The 21345-nt window shown below is 51.4% G+C and overlaps 1 protein-coding gene across 2 annotated transcripts in view; it reads right to left on the bottom strand.

The window, feature by feature from the left end:
• PAPSS2 (3'-phosphoadenosine 5'-phosphosulfate synthase 2) overlaps nt 1–21345 on the bottom strand; it is a 48924-nt gene that overhangs the window by 19569 nt on the left and 8010 nt on the right. The gene's annotated exons all lie outside the window — the stretch shown is intronic.

Here is a 21345-nt window from a genome sequence, read left to right as displayed (position 1 = left end):
TATTCTGGCTGTGATCAAGTCAGCCAGTCGGGGCACAGGTGATCTGATCCCGATCCCAAACTCGGGGCGCGACGCGTCTGATGAATAGAAACGGTGACACGAGCCAACAAGTACAGTTGCCGGCGGATGTGTCTCGAGCTGCGTGCTGTCCGGGGGGGTGGCGTGGGGAGACCCCTAACGGTGGCTCAACCAAAAGGTCACGAACAACTCATGTATGTCTTTGGTGTGGTGACTGAATTTGTAATGACGGATGTAATCGAAGTCCCTGAACTGTTTAAAAAAAAAAAAAATCTATGGAACCTTTTCAACACCATACATGTCAACCTATCAGAACTAAACAAAATAAAAATAAATTTTTTAAAGCATCGATATTCTTTGAGCAAGACCCAGAGAAAACTCTGGGCCACGTGTAGGCAATTTTATATTCTGGAGCCAATGAAATCACTTCTTTATGGCACCTCATTTGGGGGAAACAAAGACAGAAAAGGGGACTGTAGCTCTAAGGACCGTTGGGGGGCTTCTGGAGATGACAGGAGTGAGCGTGCTCTGTAAGTGGCCAGGGTGTCTGCAAAACTGGACGCGACGGCGACTAGGGAGCATGTACACCCGCAACGGGACGTGCTGGAGCCCGCCAGCGTGGGGCCAGGAAAGTGGCCTTGGGGTCCCGGGGTGGCAGTGCACCCCACCAGGGAGGCCCGGAGCTGTGCGAAGGCGCAGTCGGGCCGGAGACAGGCATTGCCAGGGTCAGAGGGACCCGGAGGGAGGTGCGAAGGCACAGGTGGGGCGGGCTGAGCCTGGGCGCTCCGATCATCCTTCAAGCAAAGCAGCTCGTCAAGCCGGATGAGCTCATGAGATCCTATAGCAGAAATCCCCCTGCTGAACAAGTCCCCCGACAGTCCACGCAGGCCCTGCTGCCAAGGGTGCTCTACGGCTCAGGGACAACGTCAGCGCTCCCTTGGCCTGTCGCCTGGCTCATTGCTGCCGCCCATCAAGGCCCAAAAGTTCGCTCATCTGTTCACTCGCTGATGGTCTCAGCAAATGTTTGGGTGAATGAGCCCCAACTACATGCCAGGGGCCTGCGCAGGCACTGGGAACGGAGCCCTAAACGGGGTGGGAGCCCCAGCATCATTTTGGGGGAACATACAGGCAAAAAAACAAACAAACCCCTAGTCACTGGGCCCAGCCCCCGCGGAGGATCTCCGACACACCCTCGCACACCCTAGGAGAGACCGAGGAACACCCGCAGCTCAACAATCAAATGCCCCAGAGATCCAGACGGTCACCTCGTGAAGGAAGAGGCGCAGGTGGGCAGCAAGTGCGTGAGGGCGCGACGGGACAGTCGCGGGAGAGAGCCAGGTGAGACCCGCGCGGGATGCCCTGGAAACCATGGCAGCGAGGACCCGCGCTCGCGGTGACGGCGGCGGTATCCAGGGGGACAACCATCCCAGGGAGAAGCTGGCGGTCTCTTCTAAAGCTAGATATTTACGTCCCCAACGACTTGGTGAGCGCATGCGCAGGCCTTTACTCCAGAGAAAACACGTATCCGCAAAAAGACACATACAACTTTATTTGCATAAAAACTGCGCCTCGCCAAGTAACCATCCACGGGGAAACAGGTGACACGCACCTGCACGCACACCCAGCCCGGTCAGAAGCGCACTTGTCCTTGGGGGTTTGAGGCTCACGCACTGTTTGCTTTGGTTGGATCTCACCGAACATGTACACCCATGACGGGTTTTGGGTTATATGTAAATTTTACCAAACACCAAAAAATAGAGCCATTAAAAAAAAAAGTAAGCCAGGGACGCCTGGGTGGCCCAGGCTGTGACCCCGGCGTCCCGGGATTGAGTCCCGAGTCAGGCTCCCTGCATGGAGCCTGCTTCTCCCTCTGCCTGGGCCTCTGCCTCTCTGTGTCTCTCATGAATTAATAAATAAAATCTTAAAAAAAAAAAAAAAAGAAAAGAGTAAGCCAACAAGGGAATACACACCCAGACTCACGTGCTGGAATTCTCTCGCTCAAGAGACAGGCCTCAGGTCCCACTCACCACATACCTGACGCCAGGTGTGGCTGCCCACCTGTGCACGCGAGCACCGCCCGAGCTTAATTTGTCCACAAAGGTCTTTCTTTCCCCCCCTCTTTTGGCTGTTTTCTTTTTTTTTCCCCCTCCCTATAGACAGTGATGCAGAATAAACCCTAAACTTTGTTAATCTATGGAAACTTTGTGAAGATCTTGTAAACTGCGTCCCCAACCAAGCGCTTGGTGTTCAAAACCAGGTCAGAATCCGGCGGAAGGAGCTTCTCCTATAGTGTCTAAGAGTTCGCCTCTGAACCTTTTGGGTTTTTTTTTTATTAGCGGAGTCTTCATCACAGGTGCTCGTACGGGGTATCTCCCATTCCGGCAGTGTTTATGGTTTTATTTTTATTTTTTTTCCGGCAGTGTTTAAACAAACACAGTCTTTTCAGATGGCCGGGTCCTGGGCTTTTTGGTTCCGCAGAGAGCACTTGGTTTCTTATTTATCTTATATTTACCCTTGATTCTCTCCAAAAGGCAAACACAATAGATGTTTTGAATGATATTTGAACTGCAAAGGGGCAGGGCAGCCAAAAACTTTGCTTTGCTGAAACCTTTACTCCCTCCAAGAGACCATATGGGGCTCGAAGCCAGGGAAAGACAGTGGCTGCCAGGAAAAGAATTGTCTCTATGGAAAACGCAGCCCGTGGTGAAGAATAAAAATGTTTGCGTCCCTGCGGGTGTAAACCGAGCACGCAGACCCCCTTGGCACCTGCCCTCTCTCTCAGTGTTGCTTGGCACAAACCACAAAGTTGGTGGTGTATTCCTTTCCTACGTCCCCAAATAGAATTTGGCAAAAATCCCTACCTTTTCCCAGGTCGCTGGCCCAGAATCCGCCCCCTCGCCCCCCAAGGCGTATGCACGTGTGGCCTGAGCATGGGCTCTGGAGTCCAGCAAACCTGGATTTGAAACCTGCTCTGGGATCCTGGGCAAGTCAGTGACATCACAGCCTCCCCGCCCGCTCTGTAACTCGGCCGGAACAGTCTCCTCCTGCGGTTGCTGAAAGGACTAAATAAAAGGATTTTCTCTAGAAAGGAGCAAGGCAGACACAGCACCCAGCAGGGCGCCTGAGCTCCGGGGCGCAGGTGGCACCTGGTCTACCTGGAGAGATGGGGTAGCTCGTCTCAACCGCCCAGCGTGACAGGCGTGGGGCCTGGGGCCTGGGGACCTGGGGCTCAGCGTCAAGTCAGAGCCCGCACAGCACAGTCCTTTGCTGCGGGAAGAGTCGTGCACGTAGCCCCACGCCGCCGCCGCTCCAGTTCTTGTTCCCTTCGACCTAAAACGCGGCCAGGAAACACACGTTCCGCGGCGGACTCACCAGTCACCAGCTCGAGGTCTCCTCTTTGTACCCCAGACCCCCGCTCCCGAGCTGGGAGCCGGCCGACTGGGTCATGACCCCTTAGTTTGCGGCACAGGGTGGCCTTTGCCCAGGTCTGCGTCGTGTGCTGCTGCTGTGGGACCTTGTCACACGGCCTTGCCAGGTCCTCCCCTCAGTCCCATTGGCAACACGCAGGGGGAGTGCCCAGAGAGCTCCTGGGCCCCGGGGGGTAGGGGGTGCTGGCAGGAAGCCTCAGCCTTGACGCTGCGGGACTGGAGCCAGGGCCCCACGGCAGGGTCCCCGGGTGCCTGGGCGGGGCGGGTGGGGCCTGTGTCCCGGGGACACGCTGGAAGGCGCTGGAAGGCAGGCGGTGGAGCAACCAGGAAGCAGGAAACCCGGTGCCAGGTTGGGGGTTTCCCTGAGCCCCAAGGCTTGGGTGACACTTGCACAGTATCTGTGACGAAGGACGAGCAAGTGCTTTGAATTCTACAGCCCTGTGTCCCCAGCGGCGCTTCCCAGTCCCTTTGAACTTGGCCCTGGCGCCACCGGGCTGGTGTCACGGGGGTCGGGACGGCCGGCGCCCCGCAGCTCCCCACCTGTAAGCGGGGCCCACCGGCCAGGTGACCCAGTCTCCGCACCCGGACACTGCGGCCAAAGCCCCAAACCCTGAGCAGCCGGGCTTCCTGAGTGGGGCCAGGTCTCACCCCTGCCTCCCCAGGGCTCCCAGGCCCAGCTGGGTCACTTCTACCACACGCTGCCACCTCGGGGAGGACCTCATGACATCGCACATATTGGGGCTTTGGGCGCCGCGTGAAAATGTCAGGAATTCGAAACACGGTTCTCACCTCGTTTGCATTACTTAACACGAGCAGCTTCAAATGGTCAATGATCATCAACGTGTTTCTTTCCTTTGCTATTACTCCTTGGGGCCTGTGACCCCAAATGAAACGCCTGCGTGTAAAGAGTCAACTGCGTCACAGCTCCCATGATGCATCGCCGATTCACTTTCCAGGACGACAGAGCCCAGGTACCCGGCTACCCTATACTTGCTTCCAAATAATCTAACTAATCTGTTGGGTTTGCAGTTTTACTGTTTTCTCCCCCAGAGTAGTTACCGGCAAGAACAGGCATTTCCACGTAGTAAGTCACATGTGCCATTTGTTCGCTTGTCTCTTCTCATACAAATCAACAATCTGGACGACGAACTCATTCACTTTTTCAAAATGTATTTTTGTTCTTTGTGTATTTTGTATAGTAAAAATTTTATTAATCGTATACTTTTTGTTCACTTGCTTTTTTGATGTTACTTTATCGCAGATCACGTAGATTATGACGTGTATTACCGTGCTATATCATAGTGAATGGTATTTTAAGAATATGTAATATTCCTATTGTCTTTGATGGCTTCCGTTTGATCATCGGTTACAGCTGGGCCAAACATGCTCTTCTGACTTCTACCTATTTTGATATGATTAAATTAACTATTAATTTTATTTTATTTTTGCTACATCTGACATTCGCATGGGATAGATGCTTACATGGATCGACTTCATTTCTTTCCATCATTACATCCAGTGATCTCAAGTTATAACTGATTTCCCTATTACTTTCAAAAGTTTTTAATACTGTGAACCTATTTCTAGAATTCCTGTGTATTTATAATTCTTCTATATCTGCAATTTATGTATTCTTAAGAATTTCTATGGACGTTGTCCATAGACAACGTTGGTGTTGTCACCTATGGTTCTGGGGGCCGTTGTTCTGTGACGTGTTTTAAAAATTCAAAGATAAAAATTCTTTCTTTAAAAACCTTTTCCAATGTTAGTTTGTTCTAAAATATATTCCTCCGTGGAAATAAAATCATCCAAGTTTTCCTCACAGCGTTCCAAGTGGCTGCTTCTTGCCTCGATCCGAAGAAGTCCAGGAGAGCCTGGAGACGCTTGTGGCGGGGTAACCAAAGCCCCGGGGTGGACTCACTGCCTCTCCCCCCGTAGGTCAGCCTCTCCTTTGCCATCGGAGTCCGACCTCTTGCTAAAATCCCTTGGCTTACGTGAAGGCCACAGACCTCACCCTGGGCCATGACCACTTTTCTTACACAACCTACTCCCCTCTGGGCCTTCAACCCTGTGCACCGTCCAGAACAAATCAGCCTCCTCCGAGCTCTGGGCCCGCACTGGCCTTGCTGGTCACCCCATAATGTCCTCTTCCCTGCGAGTCTGCGGACTCACCCCTGGACGTGTGGCCTCAACATAGAGCCTCTGCCCATCTTGCCGTCGGCTGGCGGGCTTTGCTCTCCCACTGACCCCGCAGGAGCCTGTGTCTGCTGACAGCGCTTCCCAACTTAATCGTAAACATCTCGAGGGGGTATTTGTTCAAAATACAGATTCCCAGGACAGACCCTCAGAGACTTGTGACTCAGTTGGCCTGGGGTGAGGCCCAAGACACCATGCCGGGTTGGCTGGTCGGTTCTGGAAGTGCTCAGATGATTGGACGCGCAGGCCAATCGCGGGAATGCTAACCTGTGTCAGAGAATCCACGGTGACCGTGGTATTTTGCCGACGCGTCCGTCTGCCTCACCCGCCTAGGAGCTGCGTGGGCGCCGCTCCCCCCTGGACCCCGTGTCTGCTCTCCTGGGGGAGCTTACAGTTCGCTGAGTGGCTAGTAAGTGTTTGCACTCAAACTAACTTGCCGTGCCCGTGACAGCTCGTGAAACGCGATTTGTTATTCGAACGTCGATTAGGGGCAAAGGCAGAGGGCCGGGCATGGAAATGCTCTCGGAAGAAGGCGGCAGCCAGCGTGGGAGGATGGGTCACAGGAACGTCGGAAATCTTTTCAAAATCTTGGCACAGTTATAGGCTGGGAGGTAGCCGCGCCGACGAGTCCCATCAGGTGAATTCAACAATATTAATGAGAATCACCCACAGGCTCCGTGCTCAGCAGGGTCTGCTTGAGGCTCCCTCTCCGTCCCCCGCTGCCCCTCCCCTGCTCTTGTGCTCTCTCAAATAATAATAAATCATTTTAAAAAAATTGCCCTATAGATAAGCAGACATTCCGGCCCCCACGAACCTCCGTAGCCGGGAGCAGCTGAAGGCCCGGTCTACAGGTGAGAAGCACGGGCTACGCGGGCAGGACTGCAGGCAGGTGCATCCTGCTGGTGCAGCTGCCAGCCACATGCCTCTGAGCGCATCACCTAGCCCCTCAGTCCTCCCCTTGCACAAGGACTGGCGTTGCACAGTTGCTGCGTCCCTGAGCTGTGGGAGGATTCAGGGAGCAAATGTACGTAACATGGCAAGGCCTGACCAAGGGTCGAGCCCTCCTGAAGGTTAGCTACGGTAAGAAGAAGAGCCGTAACGCATGATAATTAAACTAGCTATTATTACTAATAACATAATTATAATAACAATAATTAAGTGGCTGTTACAGCTCAGATCATCAAGGCAGCCCTGGGGCTTCCCCTACCACAGAACAGGGAGGCGAGGAAGAAACCTAAGGATTTCCCTGCAAAGGCGGGCGATCTCCGCTCTGCGAACCCCCCTCCTGCGCTGCCTTCCTGACCCCAAACAGCACAGGGCCCTCTCTCCTGGGCGCACATGCACCGTTGTGTCTACGCGCCGCAGCACATGTAACATGACCTGCCGTGGTCCGTCCCTTGTCACCTTAGAGCTTCTAAAGCCGCGCCCGAGCCCCACGAAACATCGCCTCATCGAGGCCACTTCACAGACGGCAAGACTGAGGCTCCGGGGCGTTCAGGGTGCTCTCTACTACTGCCAACAATGCTGCAGCGAACTGCCACACGCCTAGTCTCCCACGTGGGAAGATATGTCAAGGGGACGAAGACTCAGACGCGGGATCACTAGGCCAATCGGTTGGTCATTCGTAATATGGAGACAGAGCATATCCACGGAAGGTGTGTACTGCTGGGAATTACCCCAGTCTACACATTCATGGTCCACGCCTGAGCTCCAGGTTCCCCATAGCCCTGGCGCAGAGCATGTGATCCAGACTTTTGGATTTCCTCTAAGCTAATGGATGGATGGAAAAGGGTATTTCACTATGTCTGTACTTCGCATCTCCATTACTGTGAGTGGTGCTGCACACGTTTTATGATGTTAGGATTGTACTTCCTTTATTTATTTTTAAACTCTCACTTATGCCCTTCTTCCATTTTCCCACTGCATTTTTTTTTTGTCTTTTCCCAATTCATTTATAGGAGCTCTTTATATTTGTGGTAATCTCCCCATTCGTTGTTTCTCGACTTTATGACTGGTATTACTTGTGGCTTCCCTTCTGATGTTGCTGGCTGTAGAGTTAGTGTGGTGTTTTTTTTTTTTTAAGATTTTATTTATTTATTCATGAGAGAGAGAGAGAGGCAGAGACACAGGCCGTGGGGGAAGCCAGCTCCATGCAGGGAGCCCGACGTGGGACTCAATCCCAGGTCTCCAGAACCACACCCTGGGTGGAAAGCAGTGCTAAACTGCTAAGCCACCTAGGCTGCCCAGAGTTAGTGTTTTTAGTGCAGTTAAATTTATCAATCTTTTCTTTTAATTGATACTGTAATTTTTTGGTTATATGACAGCTTGGACACAACTGGTGGGATCGACTGTGAGCATGCCTTCAAGCAAGAAAAGTAAGAAAAGAAAAACAACGTTTTTCAGTCTTACAAAAAAAAAGTCTGAATAAAAAAGACTGGTTGGGTTTTTGTTTCTTAGAAATTTCTATGATTCATAAAAAAAGAAATTTCTATGATTCTTAAGGATTTTCCTCTGAAGAAAAGAGAATATATAACCTCAATGGTAAATAGGACTTTTAAAGCCCTTACATTCCTGAGATTCAATGGATTTGTGATTCTATTAAGCGCACTTGTCTGTTTTATCATTATATTTTGAAAAATAATAAAACATACTGTTGTAACAAACAAATAGTTCTACATGCCTTTTTTTTTTTTTTTTAATTTGAGAGAGAGAGAGAGAGCGCGCGCATGCACACACGAGTGAGGGAAGAAGCAGAAAGAGAGAATCTGGAGCAGGTTCCACGCTCGGTACGGAGCCTGACATGGGGCTCGATCTCACGACTAGGAGACCATGACCTGCGTAGAAATCAAGAGTGAGATGCTTAATGGGCTGCGCCACCCCGGGGCCCAGCACGTGCCTAATTCTGGAGAAACAGATGTTCATTAGCTTCTCATTTAGTGCTATTGTAAATGAAAGTGTTGCAATGAGTTATACATTCAGTTTCACCATCTCCAAGTCTAGGATGTATCTGGTAAAAGGAAAACCTAACCAACCCATACCTGTATTGTTTCTTAGGTCCTGAGGTCCCTAAAGAGCCCACGATAATTTTAGTTTACAGTAAGGCTCCAGGTTGTACGCATCCACTGTCCCCGTGATAAATTCAACCCGTGAGAAACGAGGGTATTAAACAGGTATAACTCATTTGATGAGAAATTTAGAACAAACTAGTATATGAAGGAGGGAAGGCGACACTGCGTCTAGTGGGGCAGTTTTAAATCAGATAATTTAGTAGATTACATCAAACTCCGATAAGACCATGTGCAATTTCCTGTTCAATCATCGCTTCTTATTGACGTGGGAGTCACCTTCCAGGTAGGTAGATGCCAGTTCCTTTACCAGGTAAGTGGGCTAGACTCGTAAGTAAGCTAACCAGCTAAGATAGGACAGTGTCAGTCACGCTCTGTGCACATACGTGAGCCTGCGTCCCGTATGACCTGGGTTATGAGCAGCATGAACCCATCACATGCTGTGCCTCCTGTATTCCTCTAATTTTTTTCAAATAGTATTCATCGAGCACCAGCTACATGCCAAAGAACGTGCCAGGGGCTGTGGGCACGACAGCAAGAGACGCGCACAAGGCCGCCTACTGAGCCTCCGAGACCACCTCCCGGCCCAACCATTGTTCAGAAAAATACTCAGAAAACATCAATTGATTGAAATCATACTGAAAATATATTGCAAACCTCATTGCCAGAGTTGCCAGATGCGAAAAATAAAAAATACTGTACGTCCCGTGCAGTATTTGGGACACACTAAACATCATTCATTGTTGGAACGCCTGAGTGGCTCAGGGGTGGAGTGTCTGCCCCTGGCTCAGGCCGTGACCCCGGGTCCTGAGATCGAATCCCGCATCGGGTCCCCGCGGGGAGCCTGTCTGCTCCTACCTCTGCCTGTTTCTGTGTCTCGCTCTCTGTGTCTCTCAGGAATAAATAACTAAAATCTTAAAAAAATAAAAATAAAAATCATTCGCTGTTCATGTGAAATTGAAACATGACTGGAAATGTTGTATGTTAGCTGGCATCCTGCCAGGGCCCTCCTTCTCAGAACACTGGGCCCGGCCTGGCACTGACCCCACAGCCTGAGCCCTGGGCATGTGTGTCCCGGCACCTCATTCCTCTACACTCCGTGCGTAAGAATCTCTTTCCAGAGTCTTTTCAAGGGAAGGCCTCGGTGGCAGCCACAGGGAGAGGGCGGTTCAGAAGCCCCGGTTCCAGGCCATTGGCTGCTAGAAACAACTAGAAACAACGGGTGGTCGGGAGCCGTGGGCATCCCCCCAGGAGATGGAGGTTTTACCAGTTCTCATGTTTTCAGACATCACAATTTTTCAAAGTTCAGGTCATGCTTCCCAGCAGGCCCTAGGAGCCCGGAGGAGGACTGCACAGCGTTGGCACATGGCCTGGAAGCTGGCTGGGGGCGGCTGGGGTGCGGCTGTGTCTGTCTGTCTGTCTGGAGTCACCTCCGAATCCAAGAGCGCGCTCTGCCCCGGGAACTGTACCTCCCCCCTCCCAGCCAATGAGTGAGACAGCTTTTCTTTTTTTTTTTCTTTTTTTTGGAGAACTGCCACTCTCCCCACGGGCAAGGCTCACAGATTCCACCGTGCAAAGAAGTGTCTGGAAGAAAAGCACGGAGGGAAGGCAGTGGCTCGGCGGCAGCCGCGCTGTGACTTCAGGGAGGCCACGGGGAGCGCCCACGCGCGGACCAACCGACCTGTGTCCACCCACGGCCGCCCACCCACCACCCTTGTCCTGAGCCGCAGGCCTGGGCCCATTGCAGAGGGTGCACTGCGGGGGCTTCGTCCTCGTGGGGCTCGTGGGCACATGTGCCCTGGGTCAGCCGCTCCCCGCCCGCGCTCGGACCTTGAGGACCCACTTGTGTCCTCCATGCACCGCCATGCATGCCCACCTCCCCACGTGTGTCCTCACTCCACGCGTGTCCTCCACGTACCGCCACGCGCGCCCTCCTCCCTGACTGCGCTCTCATCCTCATCCACGCATGTCCTCATCCTCACCCCCCACACGTGTCCTCATCCTCCCCCCATGCATGTCCTCCACCTACAGCCACACGCGCCCTCCATCCGCCCATGCCCGCCCCGTCCCTGCCCGGCCCTGCACGGCCTCCAGCAGCAGCAGCAGGCTCCTGCGACTCAGGGCGGGACGGGGCACGCAGGGTGCATGGGGATGGGCCCTTGTGCGATGGGCACGTTCCAGCCTGGCTGTGACACGGGGGCACGACCACGCGTGTCCGAGGGACCTCGGCGCCCGGCGTCCCCGCGCTGACCTGGCGGGGTCCCATGCTGCGCAGATGGCACTTCCAGAAAGCTCCATGTGAGGAGCACCCGGGGAAACCCAGAGTTAGGCCGTCCACGCAGCCAGCCTCCCCTGCAGTCCTCGATCCCTGCGGCGCACCGGGGGCTTGGTGGCCTCCCACACTCACCTTGAGCGCCCCCCCCGTTCGCTCGTGTCTGAGATGGTGGCAGGGATTTCAAAGGCAGCGCTGCGGGCCGCGGGCTACATGGGTGCACGCAGCGCGCTGCACGCTCTGGGGTCCCCTCCCCTGGCACCGCGGACCCTTCACCCTGGGACACGGCCCTGCATGGGCCGGCGGCAGCCACCTCGCCCGACCTGGTTCCGACAACCAGGACGCGGTCCCGGGGACAGGCCTGGCCGGCAGCAAGCCCCTGGGCCCAGCCACGACAACGACAACGGATGCCACGTGGCCGCACAGCCCCTGGGGGCGTGGGAAGCCAGACACGGGGTGGGCGTAAACACACAGCCCCCCGCGTGCAGCGTCCAAGCCGAGGAAAACGAATCCGTCGGAGCGGGAGTCTGTGAGCGCCGGAGCACCCGGGGCGCGGTCGGCGCCAGGCCTCACGGGTGCTGCCCACACAGGTGTGCTAGGACAGTGCGTGGGGCGGGACGGGCGACAGGCACAGGTTTTCCCATGTACGTATGTCATGCCTCAGCAAGAGTTCAGAACCGTGGGCTCGCTGCTGGGGCAGGACGCAGGGCGCCGAGGTCCCAAGGGGGCGGCCCAGCAGGCTGCTGACTCACTCCTCGGCCGGGACTCCTCCGGGCCCACCCTGCGCTGAGACGTCAGGGAGACAGAAATTCAGTGTGTCCCGCTCATGAATGGCACCTTGTTCCTGGGGTACTTTGTCGCCCTGGTGCCAAACCCACGAAAGCCACCACCACTCGCCCCGCCCCACCCGTCTCCAGTTCAGCCTCCCAAAGCCCAGGGATGCTAATTCGGAGTGAGGCTGAGCTCAATGAGAGGACCCAGGAGGGCTGGCCCCAGCCCCTCCTCCTGTGTCTGCGGGGGCTGTGTCCCGGTGCTGCTGGCTATGGCTGCACAGTGGCCTGAGCTAACCCCCGCCCCCCCGCCCCGCTGGCTCAGCGGGCTCCGCCACCAAGGCCCCCGCCTCGCAGAGCCCACAAGAGCCAAGGGTGGAGTCTGTGTTCACGATGACCTTTGATCCACGCAGAGGTCGCTGACGCGAGCCCCAGGCTTCCTAATCTGACCGATGAGTTCACTCCACGCAGCTGAGCCTCTGAAAAGCTCCACGTGTCCGGAGTTACAAGCAGCCCTCAGACCTCGCCGGTGTGGACGCATGTCCCAGCTGCAAATAAACGAGACGCCGACGACGCTTGCCAGGTGTCCTACGTCTCCGCACATCGCGGGTGGGGTGCTAGCTGCGGGTGATTCCACACCATCTTCTCAAGGCTGTTCGTAGAGGGAGTAGCCTGGATTACAGAGGGGGCGTCTCCACCCGCGCCAAGGACTAGCCGGCCAGTGCCCATCTTTAGAAGGTTCAGGGTCCCTGAGCGAGGCTTCCTCTCCTGCAACGCGACCCGCAGCCTGTGCAGGTATCCAGATGCCTCCATCACTCGCCCGGGAGAGAGAGGGCAAGGAAAGCCAACACAAGCTGTCGTCCGTACTGCCTGCTGCGCTACGAGTAATAAAGTCCCTTGTCCCTAACCTGCGGGTCTCATGTTTTCTGCCTGGAAACCACGGCAAGCTAACTTTTATTGGATTGTGAGTGGGATAAAGTTACAGACCCTTCACAGGCCTCAACCATACACATTGGGACGGAGGGAGGGAGGGAGGGAGGGAGGTATGGTTTTCTGTTTTTTCAAAAGCAGATCTAGCCAATCACTCAGTTCTTTTGGCTGGTGGCAGTGATACTTTAGTTTTCCTTTAGTTTAGCATCCTTCCGGGGTAGTCCAGGCATTTGTAACTGTAGGTGTCTTGTTTCTTTTTTCCTTTCCAATGTTACCGGGCTAGAACTCTGTTTTGCACTCTGCCCATTTTTTTTTCTCTCTTTTTTTTTTTACTTAAAAAAGTGCTCGGAGATCTTTCCATATTGGTCTATTTAGGGGATACCGCATTCTTTTTTAAGAAGTGCAAACCAGTCAGTACTACGGCTATATTATCGTAAGAAACTAGGACCGAGTATATTAGCAACGCAGTCCTTCCCTGAATTGGTATTTAGGGTGTTTCCAACTCTACAAAATGCTGCCAAGAATATCCCTGCACATACGTCAGTTTACCCGTTTGCAAGATCTCTATGGGGAAACAAGTTTTAGAATTTGACTCGCTAGCTCAAAACCTATGCTCTATTTTAATTCTCACTTCCGACCATCTCTATGACAACCATCCCAATATACACCTCCACCTACACCCTTGCCAATACTCATGTCGCCTTCAGTTTTTACCTGTGTGCCAATCTGATAGGTGAAAAGTGAAATCTCATAGTTTTAATTTGTATTTCTGCTAATGAATGAGATTGAGCACCTTTTCATATGTTTAAGAGCCACTTGCATTTCTTTTTCTGTGAATTTCATATTCTTTCACCACGTTTTTTTTCCTATTGATTGCTGATTATTTATTTATTTATTTATTTATTTATTTATTTATTTATTTTGGGTAGGAGTGCTCTAATCTAGTGGAAAGCATCCCCATGTCTCCTATGAGTTACAAATTTCCCCCCTGGGCTGTTGTCTTTTGACTGTGTTTTAATTAAAAAAAAAAAAAAACACTTTGGCATCTAATTTTAAAAATGGTTTATATTAACCTGTATTTGTGCATGAGTGTGTGCACAGTATCTGTGTTTGCATCACACTTAGAAATGCTTCCAGGTTATGAGACTATAAACGATCTATGTTTACCTCTTGTAGCTTTATGATTTTATTCTTTCATGCTTAAATCTTTGCTTCACCGAGCCTTTTCAAAGTAAGTTCTCAAATCATACCTTAAAATGTTTTATCTTTATTCATAAGGCTAAGTATAGCTAAAAAAAAAAATAATTGTTATCTCAACTTTGTGATCACATTTTTCTTATCTCCATCCTGGGCAGGGAGACTTTAAAATCAATCAGCCTTCAATATGGATTGGTTCAAGGTATAGTCCACATAGAGGCGTATAACATAAACCTCATTAGAGTTAATGTTTTCCTATAAAGAGAACAGATACGCCTCTAGTGGTAACTGGGTAAAGAGATTGTACTCTGCAATATTTTGAGATTATATCACCTATGAAAATGAAAATGGTCCAAAAGAGGCACATACAGCTTCCTTGAGGAGGAAATTCACTTGGCAGCGCTCCAGGCTGGTTCCACAGCTGGTGAGAAGCTTGGAGAATTCTCTATTCTTGTTTACCCTCCTTCCAAGACGCCAAGCCATTTGTTCTCTGTCATTTTTTTTTTTAAGTGAGCTCTATGCCCACCGTGGGGCTTGAAACTCCACCCATTGGGCCGGCCAGACACCCGTGTTCTCTACCATCTTTGGTGCCAAGGTCTCCCGACCCTCAAGAGGTGAAATTTGCTTTCCTTCCTGATGGTTGTATAGAATTATAGTAAAAGGACAATTTTTCATTTATTTTAGGCTTAGTATAGGTGAACACATAGTTTTCAGAACAGTTGCAACCAAATTCCCTTCAAAGTAAGACAGAAGGAAAAAGAAAGGTGCCGCCCTAAAGAAACTAACTGGAAAGCACCGAGCCTACCATTAACTTGAGAACTGCCTTGCGCCTGAGTCATCTCATCTCTTTAAGCCGAAATATGTGTAATAAATGTCTACTTTTTCTTTTATTTACCGCATCAAGAATGAATAATCTCTGTGAAGCTAAGTGCTAGATGGGCCACCTATCACTAATATTTAAACCTAAGGAGATAAGTAAAGTTGACCAAAATCCATACCCAGGAAAACTGAGGCAAGAAAACACACAATGGGTGGAAAAGGCTTGGTTATAAATTAATTGGATTCATTCTAAGTAATTTTAAGTGACAAGCACAAAAGACATAAAGGGACAGCATCTCTGCCCAGGAGGTACATCCACATTTTCCCCAGAGACGCTACAGTGACACTGACAACTCACCAGGCAAAGGCATTCTGGGACAGTTGTTCCAACCTGGGTTCCTAATACTCCAGTCCATCAAATGTGACAAAGGAATTCTTTTAGATGTATTTCTGGCAGAACACAAGGCTCAACGGCGAGGACCGGACACCTGACGATCCAGAATCACAAGCTACTTAGCAAACACGGGCCACTCTCTTGATTGTGATACAAGAATGGGGCAAGTTTCCAAGGATAAATAGTTACCACAGCCAAGAACAGCTGACAAAAAGATTGCTCTCCAGGTTTTTCCAGCAAGCTATCTGCTCGTTAGGTAATGGTAAAACCGGACGGGCCTGGCAAGCACTTAAACATTCCAGTTGCAATATTTAATTTTAAATATTCCACGAGGATGCACCAATCACAGCAGTCTGCCTTAGCTGGGAAATGGCCTAACATTTCTGGAGGACAAAAAAAAAAATCTGAAAAGGGCAAGTAGCATCCTGAAGTAGAGAAAACCAGACGGTTGCTAGTTAGCTGGCGGCCGGGAGGCACATCACCACGCTCCACATCTGTAGGGGGCAGGACAGGCTAGGCCATGGTTCTCCAGCCAGGAAGAACTAAGCAAGAACCTTCCAGCCGGCTTTTAAGAAACCAACAGAGACGGACTCAATCCTATCCTCTTAGAGTGGGGCCCAGGCATCAATATTTCATGCAGTTCAGCAGGGCTGTAAAAAAACTGGACAAGACAGATGTCCCCAGGGTCCCTCAATCAATTAAGGGAAACATACAGAACCAGTGTAATGATGGGGACACAAGACAGCAAAAAAACACGGGCCAGTGTAAAGAGAATTCTAGCCAGGGACTTACAACACCTGGATATTAGCACAGGGGGATATGCTCAAATGAAGCTCGCGTGGCTTCGCCGTAGGTGAACAATAAATATTCTTGATTAATCAAAACAACAACAGAACCATTCCAGGCACAGAACCATATGAAAGGTATTATGTCATTAGCCCCTGCTGGCATTTGGCCTTTTTTATCCAATTCTAAGCTTATGATATGTATATGCATCAAGCTCTGAAAATGGGGAGACGCATCTTTTTTTTTTTTTTTTTTAAGATTCTATTTATTTATTTGAGAGAGAGAGAGAGGGAAGGAGAGTGCAAACAAGCAGGGGAGAGGCAGATGGAGAAGCAGACTCCGTGCTGGGCAGGGAGCCTGACATGGGGCTCGACCCCAGGACCCTGAGATCATGACCTGAGCCCAAGGCAGACGCTGAACCAGCTGAGCCACCCAGGCACCCCCAAATGAATCTTGTTCTTAATTTAATATTTTTCGTATGGTTCCTTAAAAAACGTACAGTGGCTTGTATACATAAAACATAACAACAGCTCGTGAAGCAGAAATGGATGAGAAAGAGAAAAGAGGAAAATGCCGAGACATAAAGCAACACGGCACCACGCATGAAGCTGGCACAAAAAAAACATACACAGCAGGCGTATTTCACCTCCGTGTCTGCTGGCAGGCGTGTGTTGAGGGGAAAACCCAGAAAGTCGCACAGTTTACAGTGTCCAAAGGATTGCGCCAAAACCAGAACAAAACAAAAAAAGAGGCAAACCCCCCAGAAAAATAGAACCCAACCCTTCTGGTACTAAGGCCAGATAGAAATTTTTCCCATGGATCCCTGTAAGGAGATAAGTATCTTGTGCCATGATAAACGACCAATAATCCCCATAACATCATTATAGGAGAAATGACAAGGAGTTTCTTGAACTTCTTTAAAAGTAATTTTTTAAACAAAGCAAAGAAAAGACGCCAAACACTATTCAGCAGGGGGCTTAGGAGGGGTGGCTCGGGAAGAGTGGCTGGGCACCCAGCCCTCTGAATTCGCATTGAGGGCAGGCTGACAGGCCTCTGGCCGTGGAGGGTTGGGACCCAGCAGGGGGGCCCCACGGTCAACAGCAAATGTTTCTTAAAGGGTCAGATAGTAAATATTCTCAGTTTTCCAGGTCACGGGCCTGATTATAAAACTCATCTGTCCCAGCAACCACGAAAAATGTGTAGACGAAGGCGTGCTTCCCGATTACGATAAAGCTTTATTTATCGACATGGGAGCTTGAATTTCATATGCTTTTCATATGTCATGAAATAGAATTCCTCCTTTGATTTCTTTCTTTTTTTTTTTTTTTCTTACCTAACCGTTTAAAACCCGTAACACCCGTTCTTAGCTTACAGGCCATAGCACAGCAGGCAAGAGGCTGGAGTTGGGGCCACCGGGACATACTCTCCTGACCCCTGGCCCACAGGGCCACGTGCCCCCCGCCCCCAGGGATCTCCTTGACTCACACCCATTTCTTTCCTCAATTTCTGTCGATACCCACTGTTCAAGATAATTAACCATTTCCACATTCCTTAGGCAACAGCACACCAAGCCAAGTAGGATGACACCATCAAAAGAATGGCTTCAGGACTATACGTTCCATGGAAATAAGAACATAATCCAAGATGAATTAGAGCAAAGACATGATCTGGTTCCCAGTCTCCTTGTTAAAAATAAACACACACACACGAAGCAGAAAAATTGAATGTATAACTTTCTCCATTTGAGAGAAAGTTACAGGCTCCTGCATCTTTTAGAGACACGTGAACACACATATAATGGGCTGAATCGCTAAACGCGTGTCACGCGTGTGTTGTGGCAGTTACAGCACCAGCTCTCTCAGTGGACACGGGGCCAGGTAGCGTGTCAGGACACAGTGGCTGCCATCCGGGAAGCAGCCTTCATTCCCCACCACGCAGATGTCCCCGAGCTGCTGTCTGCAGAGGTCCCGGGGACCTGGCAGCTGCCGCTCTCGCTCCAGCCACAGGAAGGCCCGTCTTGTCTGCGGCCACAGCGCGGCTGCTCGTGCCCACCATCCTGGACGTAAGGATCAGGGGGAGAGGCCAAGCTGGGGCCTTCGGGAGCCCACGCTCACCCTCGTGGAAACACAGCGCACGGCAGATCAGAGGGTGCCCCGGACCACCCACTTCTGGGGTGCAGCCGGGTGGAGCCTCCTGAACACGGGCCCTGGGAGCCGTGGGCTGGAGGCTGCGAGGAGCGACGCCCCCGTGCTCCCACGGTTAGTCCTGCTAAAGGGCTGGGCTTGTGCATCATGAAGACTAAGAGTCTGTGCTGAGGATGGAAACGCCCGTGAAGCTTCAAGCACACGCAGAGAAGGGGCGCGGGGCTCATGAATGCGCGTCTGTGCAGCGCCTGCAGAGCGGCCGAGCGAGGGCTCGGGTTACAGGGAAGCCGTGCAGCCACTCCCAAGGACCCCTCTCCTCGAGGGGGTGCATTCAGCCCGGACACTGGAGCTTTGTGCTGCTCAAGCGAAACGCTGGCTTTCATTCCAAACGCCCCTGTGCCGCAAACTGGCTGCGTGGCCTCGTCCACACTAGACATGTGTCGCCTTGAACGGCCTTTGCTAAGCCCCGCGTCCGCTGCAGGCTCCATCACATTCCAGAAGGCCACGGCGGAAGGTCCCTTTCAAGGCACCCGCATCATCCTTTCATCCTTGTCGCCCTGTCCCCGCCTTGCTCTGCAGCTGAGAGACGGCAGGTCAGGGGCCTTCAACCTGCAGGATGCCCTTCATCGTGCCCACGGCCTCCTGGTATGCGTGACAGCCACCAGGCAGCCACGGGAAGGGACAAAGACCCGAGGGAACCGCAGCATCTGCGGCCCCTGAGGGCAAGCCGTCGGGCCTCAGCGGGCCTCAGGCTCTGGGCCACGGACCTTGGGGGACACCGGGCACGCGCGTGGGAAGGCCCAGGGGACCCAGCGGTCAGCCAGCCGCCCCCCTGAGCCCCGGGACTTCACGGCGCCATCAGCCAGTGCCGGCACGGCGAGCCCTGCGAAGCTTATTCAGAGGCCCAGCCCAGGCAACGGAGCGTCTGCCTGGGGCTTGGGACTGCTCCCGGGTCCCAGTGCCTGGGATCGAATCCCCAGTAGGGCCCCCCGCTCAGCAGGGAGTCCCCGGTGCCCTTGGCCCCTCCCTTGCTGTGCTCGCTCGCTCCCTCTCTTTCTCAAATAAAAAAATAAAATATTTAAAAAAAAGCAAACCCAACACTGAAAATAAAGTAGCAGAAACGAGGTATTCATGAGGGCCCCGATTTTGCCATCCACTCAGCGGCTGACTGCGCAGCTACTACACATCCTTTGGGACAACTGTGTCCCCGAGGTACCTGGTGCCATGAAGACGTGGATTCGGGACTTAATTTCCCCACCATCAGCACTGTGTTCGTCGAAATGCCGCCCCCTGCTGGTCTGCACACCAGGGGCGAACCGGCCTCCTGGGCCGGGTGACCCCCCCCATCTCCCTGCTGCTGTCACTGAGGAGACAGCCCAGGCCTGCCCAAGCCCTGGACTTGTCCGACCTCGGACGACAGAAGAGACCACTCCCCAGACATCTCCTCCAAACATCGTGGAAGGCGCCTTTTACCCTCAGAGTTTCTATGCTCTCCTCCTCGGCCCCTGGGGAAATCCAAGCAATCTCTAGCTGGCTGCCAACATCCGTGAGCCTCGACCTCTGCTTGGGTCAAATTTTTATTGCATGAAAAATGCACTGGTGGCCTGGTCTCCTTTTGTCGTCTACAAATCACGCCGAGTACTTGGCTCGAGTATTAGCAGCTTGTGGAAACGAGTCATTCTGTCCGCGTTTGCTGAATACTGACACAGTGGTCAAGGCTGAGCGATAAAAACTATTACCCGTACTTGCTGATCCTAAAAATGAGGAAAATTCATTTTCCAATTATTCACCTGATGTCACCGCCGGGGGGACAAAAGTGTGTCAAGGTAAAGGAGAATACGTTTGCTACCATGTGCTATTTATGCTTTTTTTTAAAAGTGCTGGGGAATATCCCCAAAGGGAATTCATTACCGGGGCGCCTGGGTGGCTCTGTCGGTTCAGCGTCCAACTCTCGGCCTCAGCTCAGGTCGTGACCTCGGGGTCGTGAGACAGAGCCCGCGTCAGGCTACATGCTGGGTGTGGAGTCTGCTTGGGAGTCTCTCTCTTCCCCTCCCTCTGCTGCCCACCCACTCACTCTCGCTCTCTCTCTCAAAAAAAAAAAATTCATTACTATTATCTTGAGATTTTAACACTAAGCAGCTGCCAAAAAATTTTACAAATGAAGCAGTAATTCTAGGTCCCTAATCTAGCCGCCCTTGCTCCTTGGTGTTAAGTCTCATTCCCTCTAAGAAATAAACAACCTGTTAACCCCAGAGGAGTCACTAAGACGTTAGCTTCTCCTGTGAGTAACTCTCTAAAGACTTCCTCTGGTCAAATGAGTTCCCTTCTGACTGCGCCCACGAGCCTGCTTCCCGGCCGAGGGCCCATCGCGAGCTGGCGCACAGGCAGGCCGGGAAGAACGCCTGCCACAGAGGCGCCCAGCGCTGCGGATAAACAAGTCACAACACAGTAAGAATTTTCTGAGAAAACATGCCCCACTCATCAAAACTCCTGATAAATATGCAAATCCCTCCGCTGGAATTTCTAATGTCAAGGTTTTATTAGCTCTCTTCTTACTCAAGAGTCTAAGGTAAACACAGTGGATGGTTATACAGATTTTTCTTTTATTTTTTTCCCATCAATACTCAAAACATAGCTTGTATTACCGACCCCATAGCCCAAGAGCTGTAATTACTCGTGTAATTTTGGAACAGACCCTCTCTCTTTGCTGGGACTATGGGCAGATTCACCTGCAGGACCAGCACACAATTATTGTAATGATAGACTTTACAGCACTTCGTAAACTGAGGGTGAACGGGGATTGCTGGATTTTGAGGCTAAGCTAGAAGTTCCAAGAAGTCCAAGAACTGAGGTTGTAGAGAGTAACTGACGAGGTCCGACTTCTACCAAAAATAGTTTCATCTCTATTACACACCGTGTAATCACTGGCATCTCTTGTTCTTTTTTTTTTTTTTTTTTTTTTTTTGGATAAACTGATTAAACCATTTGAGAAGGCTTAAGGAAGAGTTGAGTGAGGTTGAGGGAGTGGGTTGAATTTTCTAAAGGGAAATAGGCTGGCCCATCAAAAAATATTTCAAAATGGGAAACTTCCATTTTTTTGAAGGCTGCGCTTTGGTCTGTATTTTCTATCTCCGGAATGTCAAAACAAAATGCTAAAGCTAAATCGGGGTGTAATCATGACTCATTGATAATCAGCTTGGGAGCGGTTTTTGTTTTTTTGTTTTTTTTCAATCTATGCAAAATACTTCCCAGTCAATAAAAGAAGAAGCAAAGCTGTAGAAAGAAGTGGGTAGGGCCTCCTTCAAAGGGCATGTGATAGAAGCGGG

Source organism: Vulpes vulpes, chromosome 10, assembly GCF_048418805.1.
Source record: "Vulpes vulpes isolate BD-2025 chromosome 10, VulVul3, whole genome shotgun sequence".
Lineage (NCBI taxonomy): Eukaryota > Metazoa > Chordata > Mammalia > Carnivora > Canidae > Vulpes > Vulpes vulpes.
Note: the sequence above shows the minus strand (reverse complement) of the source record. Positions and strands in the feature narration are given on the sequence as shown.